The 8902-nt window shown below is 38.4% G+C and overlaps 1 pseudogene; it reads left to right on the forward strand.

The window, feature by feature from the left end:
• Positions 1-1673: 1673 nt before the first annotated feature.
• LOC118990349 (40S ribosomal protein S8-like) lies at positions 1674-2319 on the forward strand (annotated as a pseudogene).
• Positions 2320-8902: the final 6583 nt, after the last annotated feature.

The raw sequence follows: 8902 nt of genomic DNA on the forward strand, positions 1-8902 counted from the left end.
GTTAGTACATGGGTAGTACTAATTCTTTATCTATAAAAATGTTTTTAATTCTTTTATTTATGCTTATGCATTAAAAGTGCAACTCTAGAAAGCAATAATGATATCTGTATGCAAAATAATACCCTGGAATGTGAGAAGAGGTTTTATTTCTAAATATAAATAAATGAATAATTGAATTAAAAAATTAAAATGAAATATTTTTCCCTGAAAGTTTGGGCGCAAAATGTGGATGTACATTATACATGAGAGTGCATTATATATATAGCAAAATATGGTTATTAAAAACTAACAGGGGAAATGATAGAAGAACTGAAGAGTTAAAGATTTTAGCCGTAATTGATAAGCTTAAGTGATTAAAGCTGGAACTGAAGAGTTGAAGATTTTAGCCTTAATTGATAGGCTTAAGTGATTAAAGCTGGAACTGAAGAGTTAAAGATTTTAGCCTCAATTGATAGGTTTAACTGACTAATGCATGTGGAAAATTGTTATTCCAAAATTGTGTAGCTTTTGAAGAAACACTCCTTTCCTTTTTTGCCTCTGCTTTCAGAATTTTGCTTGGAGGGCGGCGGCGGGCAACAGGACCTCAGGACCTCCCTTGCTGTTTGGTAACAGACTAAGATTCATAATTGCTACAGTTATCTTTAGTTAAAGTGCTGCTGTGAGGGGAGGTATTTATTTATTTGTTTGTTTGTTTGTTTACCTACTTAATTTTGGTGATGATCCTAAGATGACCACAGGAAAGCAAAGACTGAAGTTTTACAGAGGCAAATGCGATTTCTTATAACATGTGCTTTCTAACAATTACAGCTTTCCCACAATGAAGTACTGACAGGTAATGTTTCTCACCATTAGAGTCAGTGATGTAGTGGCTGGAGACCATGAGCATGAGATACTGTGGGAAGATTCTGTTGTGGACTGAATTGTGTCTCTCCCCTCATTCAAATGTTGAAGACCTAGTCTTTAAGGTGACTGTATTTGGAGATAGGGCCTATAAAGAGATAAGTAAAGTTGATTTAACGGTGGGGCCCTGATCTGATAGGATTAGTGTCCTTACAAGAAGTGAGGACACAGTGCAAGGTGGCCATCTGCGACATCTGCAAGCCAGAAGAGACTTTACCAGAAACCAAATCAGCCAGCACCTTGATCGTGGACTTCCCAGCCTTTGAACTGTGAGAAAATGAATTTGTTTAAACCACCCAGTCCATGGTATTTTGTGTGGCAGCCCAAGCTGACAAACACAGATTCCCGTAAAGCCTAGATCGCATTCCCCACACTGCTGACATTCCCAAGACTTTTGACCTGGATTACTTTCTAAGGAACACTTTGAAACCAGGTACTTCGACTCTCTATTCCCTTTTCTCCCTTGAGGTCTCTCCAGGTGACCAGCCATAGTCCGCTTTGCTTGTTGCTCTTCCTTAGGACTGGAGGTCCACCTCTTCTTTCTCCCTGAGAATTAAAGCCAAATAATTAAAGAATTAAAGCTCCCATGCACATCAACTTTTGCATTTAGGTGCCTAGCTGTATGAAGGCAGCACTGCCAAGTCCTTCCATTTAGTGACTTGGGATGTCATAGCACATTCAATTATTCTTCCTCGCAAGAAGATTATTTCAAATGGAAAAGGATAATTTTGCCTTGTTTAAAAGAAGATTAACTGTCCAGGTGGTGCCAAGTCATGGACATCTCTCGAGACAACCAGCACAAGCACTCTGAAACTGGGGGCCAGAGAAAGCCCCACCACAAGAAGCAAAAATATGAGCTAGGATACCCCGCCACCAACACTAATATTGGTCCCTCCACATATACACAATCCATGTGCAGGAAGGTAACAAGAAGTACTGAGCCTTGAGGCTGGAGGTGGATAACTTCTCCTGGGTCTTGGAGTGTTGTACTTGCAAAACAAGAATTATTGATGTTGCCTGAAAAGCATCTGACACTGAATGAACTCTAGTAAAGAATTGCATGGTGCTTGCTGACTGCACACCTAGTACAGATAGTGGTATGAATTCCACTGGGCACTGCCCCTGGGCCAAGAAGGGGGCCAAGCTGACTCCTGAGGAGGAAAAGATTTTAAACAAAAAATGATCAAAGAATAAGCAGAAGAAATATGATAAAAGGAAAAAGAATGCCAAAATCAGCAGTCTTCTAGAAGAGCAGTTCCAGCAGCGTAAGCTTCAAGACTAGGCCAATGTGGCCGTGCAGATGGCTCTGTGCTAAAGGGCAAGGAGCTGGGTGGGGTTCTAGCTGAGGAAAATCCAGATTTGGAAAGACAAATAAATTCTCTTTTCTCCTATCTTAGTTCACATGATAAAGGTGTTTGATAGATAGATAGATAGGTAGGTAGATAGATAGATAATTGACTGGTGAGAGGAATTATTATTTTTGATTTATTTCAGGTCCCAGTTGTTGGAGTCAGGAACAAATCTGAGTTTTTCTTATGCCAAAGGACCATGAGGTTTTCCTTGAAAGAGGATACTCAATTTGTAGTCCGTGAAATTTCTGAATAAAGAGAGCCACTGTCTGCACCCTCTGGGCCCAGCTGGAGCCTTGGAAAACCATAAGGAGAGGAACTTGGTAGAGTTCAAGTGCATCAGCATTGGCATGCAGTTGACTTAAAGGGGTGCTACACGTGGTTCTTATAATTCTTGATAAATCTCATCTACGTATCATGGTTCAGAGCAGAGTCAGACTGGGCTTGCCTCCTGTCCCACTACTTATTAGTGGGGTTACCAAAGCAAACTAAGAAACATCTTTATGCCTTGATTTCCTTCTCTGTACAATGAAGGTGACCACAGAAGTTTCTCATGCACTTGCTGTGAGGATGAAATGACTTCAAGAAATCACTTAAAATGGCATCTTGTGTGCTTGATAATATTAGCTCCTACTGATTTTCTCCTTTGTGCTGATTTTCAAATGTTTTTGTACAGAGTACTTTTGACAACTTTATCTTACCTACCTCTATCATGAGTAATCATATTTTATTCATCATTTTAGATCTCAAAGTTTTGTTTTTATATTCCCAAGGGATGGGCGCATCATCTCTCTAATAGGCCAATTTGAACAGCAGAAAAGTATAAAATTTCAGAAAAAGTATAAATTTCAGACAGGTATATATATTATGTGTATTTATAATTCCATTTATGTAAAAATTTAACACAACACAATATCTTTTATTATATATAAGTATATTCATATGGAGGAAAAGTATATGGATGAGAAAGATGAACACCAATAGTGCCATCTTGAGAGGGGAGGAGGGAACTGTTTTCAAATACATGAGGTGGTACGCCCCGCTAAAATAGAATTATTTTCTGGAGGGTGGGCCCCTCACAGGCTTCCCCTACTAGGTGAGTGTTCTAGGAACCCATCTGTAACATTGTACCAGCTGCTGTTGTTGGGAGAGGCTGTGTTCAGCTCCAGTGAATTTTTTTTGAGGATCCTTTCAATGTGCACTTGCCCAAGGTGCACTGAGTGTTCAGCAATTTTTGATCCAGAACAGCATGACTCACATGCCCCACCCTCTCTATTCACTCAATTTCACCCCAGGCAACTTATTTTTTGTTTCCCCAGATGAAAAAAAGTCCTCAAAAAGACATGTTTTGCTGATGTGGAAGAGGTGAAACAAAAATAGCAGAAGCAATAAAAGGCATCAAAATTGATGAGTTCAAAACTGTTCTGAGCAGTGGAAAAAACATCTTGATAGGTGTATTGCATCAAGTGGAAAGTACTTTGAAGGTGACTGAAGTTTGAAAATGTAGAAATATATGCATATTTTTTTTGCAAATGAATTCCAGTTGTCTTTGGGTCCCCCCTCATATATATTGTCTTACTAAAAAAAAAAAAGACCTGAGATAAATATGGCAACATGTTAAGATTTGATAAGGTTGGGTGGTGTGGTGGGTATTTATTCTATGTTCCTTATAATTTATGTTTGAAATATTGCATGAAATCTTTGTAAAAATTTATTGATGTTAGAGAGAGAGAGTAAGGAAGAGAGAGAAAGAGGGAAGAAGAAGCAAACATTGACTTGTTTTTTAACTTATGCATATTTTGCTGTGTATAATGTACATTTTTTGCCCAAATTTTTGAGGGAAAAATAAGGACTCACTTTATACATGAGTAGTACTAATTCCATATCTATATAAATGTTTTTTAAAGATTTTTATTAAAAAAATTAAATTTTACTTTTATTTATTTTTAAATATATTTTTTTGATTATGCTATTATAGTTGTCCCATCCCCCCCTTTATTCCCCTCCACCCTGCACACCCCTCCCACCCACATTACCCCCTTTTAGTTCATGTCCATGAACTTGGCTTCTACATTTCCTGTATTATTTTTAACCTCCCCCTGTCTATTCTCTACCTACCATTTATGCTACTTATTCTCTGTACCTTTCCCCCCCTCTCCCCCTTCCATTCCCCCACCGATAACCCACCATGTGATCTTCATTTCTGTGATCCTGTTCCTACAGGAACAGAATGCTTAGTTTGTTTAGTTTGTTTGCTTAGTTTGTTTTTGGTTTTGTTTAGGTGTGGTTGTTAATAACTGAGTTTGCTGTCATTTTACTGTTCATATTTTTTATTTTCTTAGATAAATCCCTCTAACATTTCATATAATAAGGGCCTGGTGATGATAAACTCCTTGAACTTGACCTTAGCTGAGAAGCACTTTATCTGCCCTCCTATTCTAAATGAAAGCTTTGCTGGATAGAGCAATCTTGGATGTAGGTCCTTGCCTTTCATGACTTAGAATACTTCTTTTCAGCCCCTTCTTGCCTGCTAGGTTTCTTTGGAGGAATCAGCTGACAGTCTTATGGGAACTCCTTTGTAGGTAACTGCCTCCTTTTCTCTTGCTGCTTTTAAGATTCTTTCCTTATCTTTAATCTTAGGTAATGTGATTATGATGTGCCTTAGTGTGTTCTCCTTGGGTCCAACTCCTTTGGGACTCTCTGAGCTTCCTGGAAGTCTATTTCCTTTGCCAGATTAGGGAAGTTCTCTTTCATTATTTGTTCAAATAAGTTTTCGGTTTCTTGTTCTTCCCCTTCTCTCTCTGGTACCCCTATGATTTGGATGTTGGAATGTTTGAAGATGTCCTGGAGGTTCCTCAGTCCCTCCTTATTTTTCTGAATTCTTGTTTCTTCATTCTATTCTGGTTAAATGTTTCTTTTTTCCTTCTGCTCCAAACTGTTGATTTGAGTGCTGGTTTCCTTCCCTTCACTGTTGGTTCCCTGTGTATTTTCTTTTGTTTCACTTAGCATAGCCTTCATTTTCCCCCCTAATTTGTATCCATATTCAACCAATTCTGTGAGCATCCTGATTACCCGTGTTTTGAACTGTGCATCTGATAGGTTGGCTATCTCTTCCTCGCTTAATTGTATTTTTTTCTGGAGCTTTGATCTTTTCTTTCATTTGGACCATTTTTTTTGGTCTCAGCTCACGTGTTACATAGTAAAGGGCAGAGCCTTAGGTGTCCACAAGGGCAGGGCAACTCACGCTGTATGTGGGGATGGAGCCGAGAGGGAACAATGACCTCTTTCTCTGCTCTCTGCTGGTTTTCAGTCACTTCCTCTGCTACCCTCAATAAAATTGGGCCCTTCTGGTGCTGATTCCACCATGGGTGGGTTTGTGTATGTTCTAGGACCCTGTGGGTCTCTCCAATGAACTCTCCTGTGAGGCTGAGAGTTTTTTCCACTGCTGCCTCAAACCCCACAGGTGTTTTCAGAGGCTTGAGGATTTATTTCCCCAAGAGGGAACCCTGGGTTGTGTGTTCTGTCTCACTCCCCAGTTGTTTCCCCTGGTTTATCTGCACATGAATGTGGGATCTCCCAGTCTGCAATCTGCCACCTTGCTGGGTTCTCCAGTTGCCACCTTGCCAAGAGTCCTTTCTGCCTGGCTGCTCATCTCCACCCCTCCTACTGGTCTGGGTGAATATTTCTTCTTTAGCTCCTTGGTTGTCAGACTTCCATACAGTTAGGTTTTCTGTCAGTTATGGTTGTTTCTTGTTTTTAAATTTGTTGTTTTCCTTCTTTTGGTTGTGTGAGAAGACACAGTGTGTCTACCTACCCATCCATCTTGGGCTTGGTCTATATAAATGTTTTTAATTCTTTTATTTATGCTATGCATTAAAAGTGTAACTCTAGAAAGCAGTAATGATACCCATATGCAAAATAATACCCTGGAATATGATAATGGGTTTTGTTTCTAAATATAAATAAATAAAAAATTTAATTAAAAAATTAGAACGAACAATTTTTTCCCTGAAAGTTTGGACCAAAAATGTGAGTGCACACTATACATGGGAGCACATTATACATGGGAGCACATTACACACAGCAAAATACAATGTTGATGCATTCACTCATTGATTCTTGTGTGTGTCGTGACCGGAGGTCAAAGCTGCAACCTTGGCATATTGGGATGATGCTCTAACCAACTGAACTACCTGGCCAGGGCAATAAAATTTGTTTTTAAATATAAATATTCAGAGTTCATTTGGGCTGTAACAAATCTACATAATAGATTTGACCTGCACTGCCTTTCCAAATTAACCAATCCCTTGACTAAACAGACAAATTGGCTTATTTTGTCAGCTATTGTGATATAATTAGTCTTCCCAGTAGAGGTCATTATGTAGTGAAATATTTGGTTAAACAATAGAATACATAGCATATTGTCCCCACAAAAAGTTTTTAAATTTCTTCAAAAAAGCACCTATGAAAACCGTTTTTGCTAACTCAACTTGCAAGTCCCATATGCAAAAGAGCTAAATACAAGATGTGATGGGAGCCAGAGATCCTAACAATTACATGTATGTACTATTTCCTGTCTAGGTTGATCTGAAACTAGTAGGCAGAGATAAATGAAGACACTTGTCTGGAGCAGGAAGTGTTAGGGAAGAGAGAAAAGCAGTCTTTTTCAGGCAGAAATTTGAGCTCTATTATCAAATTATCAATGATAAATTTTACCTAGAAAATAAGAATGATTTAAAATCTTAGTTGGATTAATTTTGCTGCCAAACAGAATCTATCTGTGTGTCTATCTATATACCTATCTATCTATATACCTATCATCTACCTTCCTACTACCTGCCATCCATCCATCCATCCATCCATCCATCCATCCATCCAATATCATTAGTTGCAGAGATTTGTACCTTTAAATGTGTTATGTGCTTGGTAAAATATTTCTGTAGTTTATTCTCAAATGTATTCTTACCTGGTAGAGTAGAGTGTGTGTGGCGGTGTCTTTGGGTAGCAATGGGCCCTTCCAGGAGACCCTTCCTTTAATTACAATGCATTGATGGCCACCTACAAAGTTACTGGTGAATCTGACATGAAGAACTTCTACAATTTCTTAAGCCAGTAACAATAACACAGTAAGCATAAATTGGAGTTCTAAGATTATATTGCAAGAGTATAAAAAAGCATTTTTATTGAACCTTAAATGACACTTCTGAAATAAATGTAAGGCTTGAATTCATTCATCAGGGTAAAATTATTTATTTAAAGAATCAATACATATGTTATATAGCTATAGTGCTTCATAAATTTTTTTCAGTAGAAAATTGCCCCAGGGGCAAAATATTAGAAGAAATCTAGATAATAGCTTTTATTTATACTCAGAATTACTATATTACACATATCAAAAATTATCCCAAGGAACTGTCACCAGGCCATTGACATACTAAATAAAATAACGATGGCAACTGGAAATTTCTTTTTTTTTAAATTTTTTATTTAATTCTGGGAATATAAGGCAGTTTTCTGCCTTATATTCCCAGCCCTGCTGTCCCCCAGTGCTCCCCACCTCCCTCCCATTTCCACCCCCCACCTTAGTTATTGTCTATGTGTCCTTTATATTTGTTCATGTGAGTCCTTCCCCTTTTTCCCTGTGATTCTCTCCCCTCTCCCCTCTAGTCCCTGTCAGCCTGTTCTGTATTTCAGTGTCTTTGGTCACATTTTGCTTGCTTGTTTGTTTGTTTTGTTTAGATTCCTGTTGAAGATGAGGTCATATGGTATTTCTCTTTCACCACCTGGCTTATTTCGCTCAGCATAATGCTTTCCAGTTCCATCCATGATGTTGCAAAGGGTAGTAGTTCCTTCTTCCTTTCTGCAGCATAGAATTCCATTGTATAAATATACCATAGTTTTTTGATCCAGTCATTTACCGATGGGCATCTAGGTTGCTTCCAACTCTTGACTATCATGAATTGTGCTGCTATGAAAAAAGAAAACCATCATCTTATGAAATTTCATGGCAACTGGAAATTTCATAAGATGATGGTTTTCTTTTTTGTTTGTTTGTTTGTTGAAGATTTTATTCATTTAATTTTTAGAGAAGGGAAGGGAAGGAGAAAGAGAGGTAGAGAAACAGCAATGTGTGTTTTCCTCTCATGCACCCCCTACTAGGGACCTGGCTCACAACACAGCCATGTGCCCTGACTTGGAATTGAACTGGTGATCCTTTGGTTCACAATCTGGCACTCAATCCACTGAGCTATATCAGCCAAGGCAAGATGATGGTTTTCTATTGCTGTGTAACAAACCATATCCGAGGTTAATGAGTTAAAAATAAGTCATTTGTTTGTCTCATAAACCTGTAATTTGAACTTATAAGGACAGATCTTGCTTCCTCTCTCTCTCTTTCTTTCTGTCATGTGAGAACACAGACAAGAAGAGGACTCTCACCAAGGACTGAGCTGGACTGGTACCTTAATCTTAGACCCCCAGCCTCCAGAGCTGTGAGAAATAAATTTCGGTCATTTAGCCACCCAGACTCTGGTATCTTGTTATAGAAGCCTGAACTGACTAAGATTACTGACTAAAAGAAAGGTATACTTTTCTTTTTTTGGCATTTTGTGTGCTGATTATTAAAAATATTCTAGAAGTGTGGTATTATCCCT

The sequence above is a fragment of the Sturnira hondurensis genome, unplaced genomic scaffold (assembly GCF_014824575.4).
Source record: "Sturnira hondurensis isolate 20B ecotype Veracruz unplaced genomic scaffold, ASM1482457v3 Scaffold0006957, whole genome shotgun sequence".
In the NCBI taxonomy this organism is placed as follows: domain Eukaryota; kingdom Metazoa; phylum Chordata; class Mammalia; order Chiroptera; family Phyllostomidae; genus Sturnira; species Sturnira hondurensis.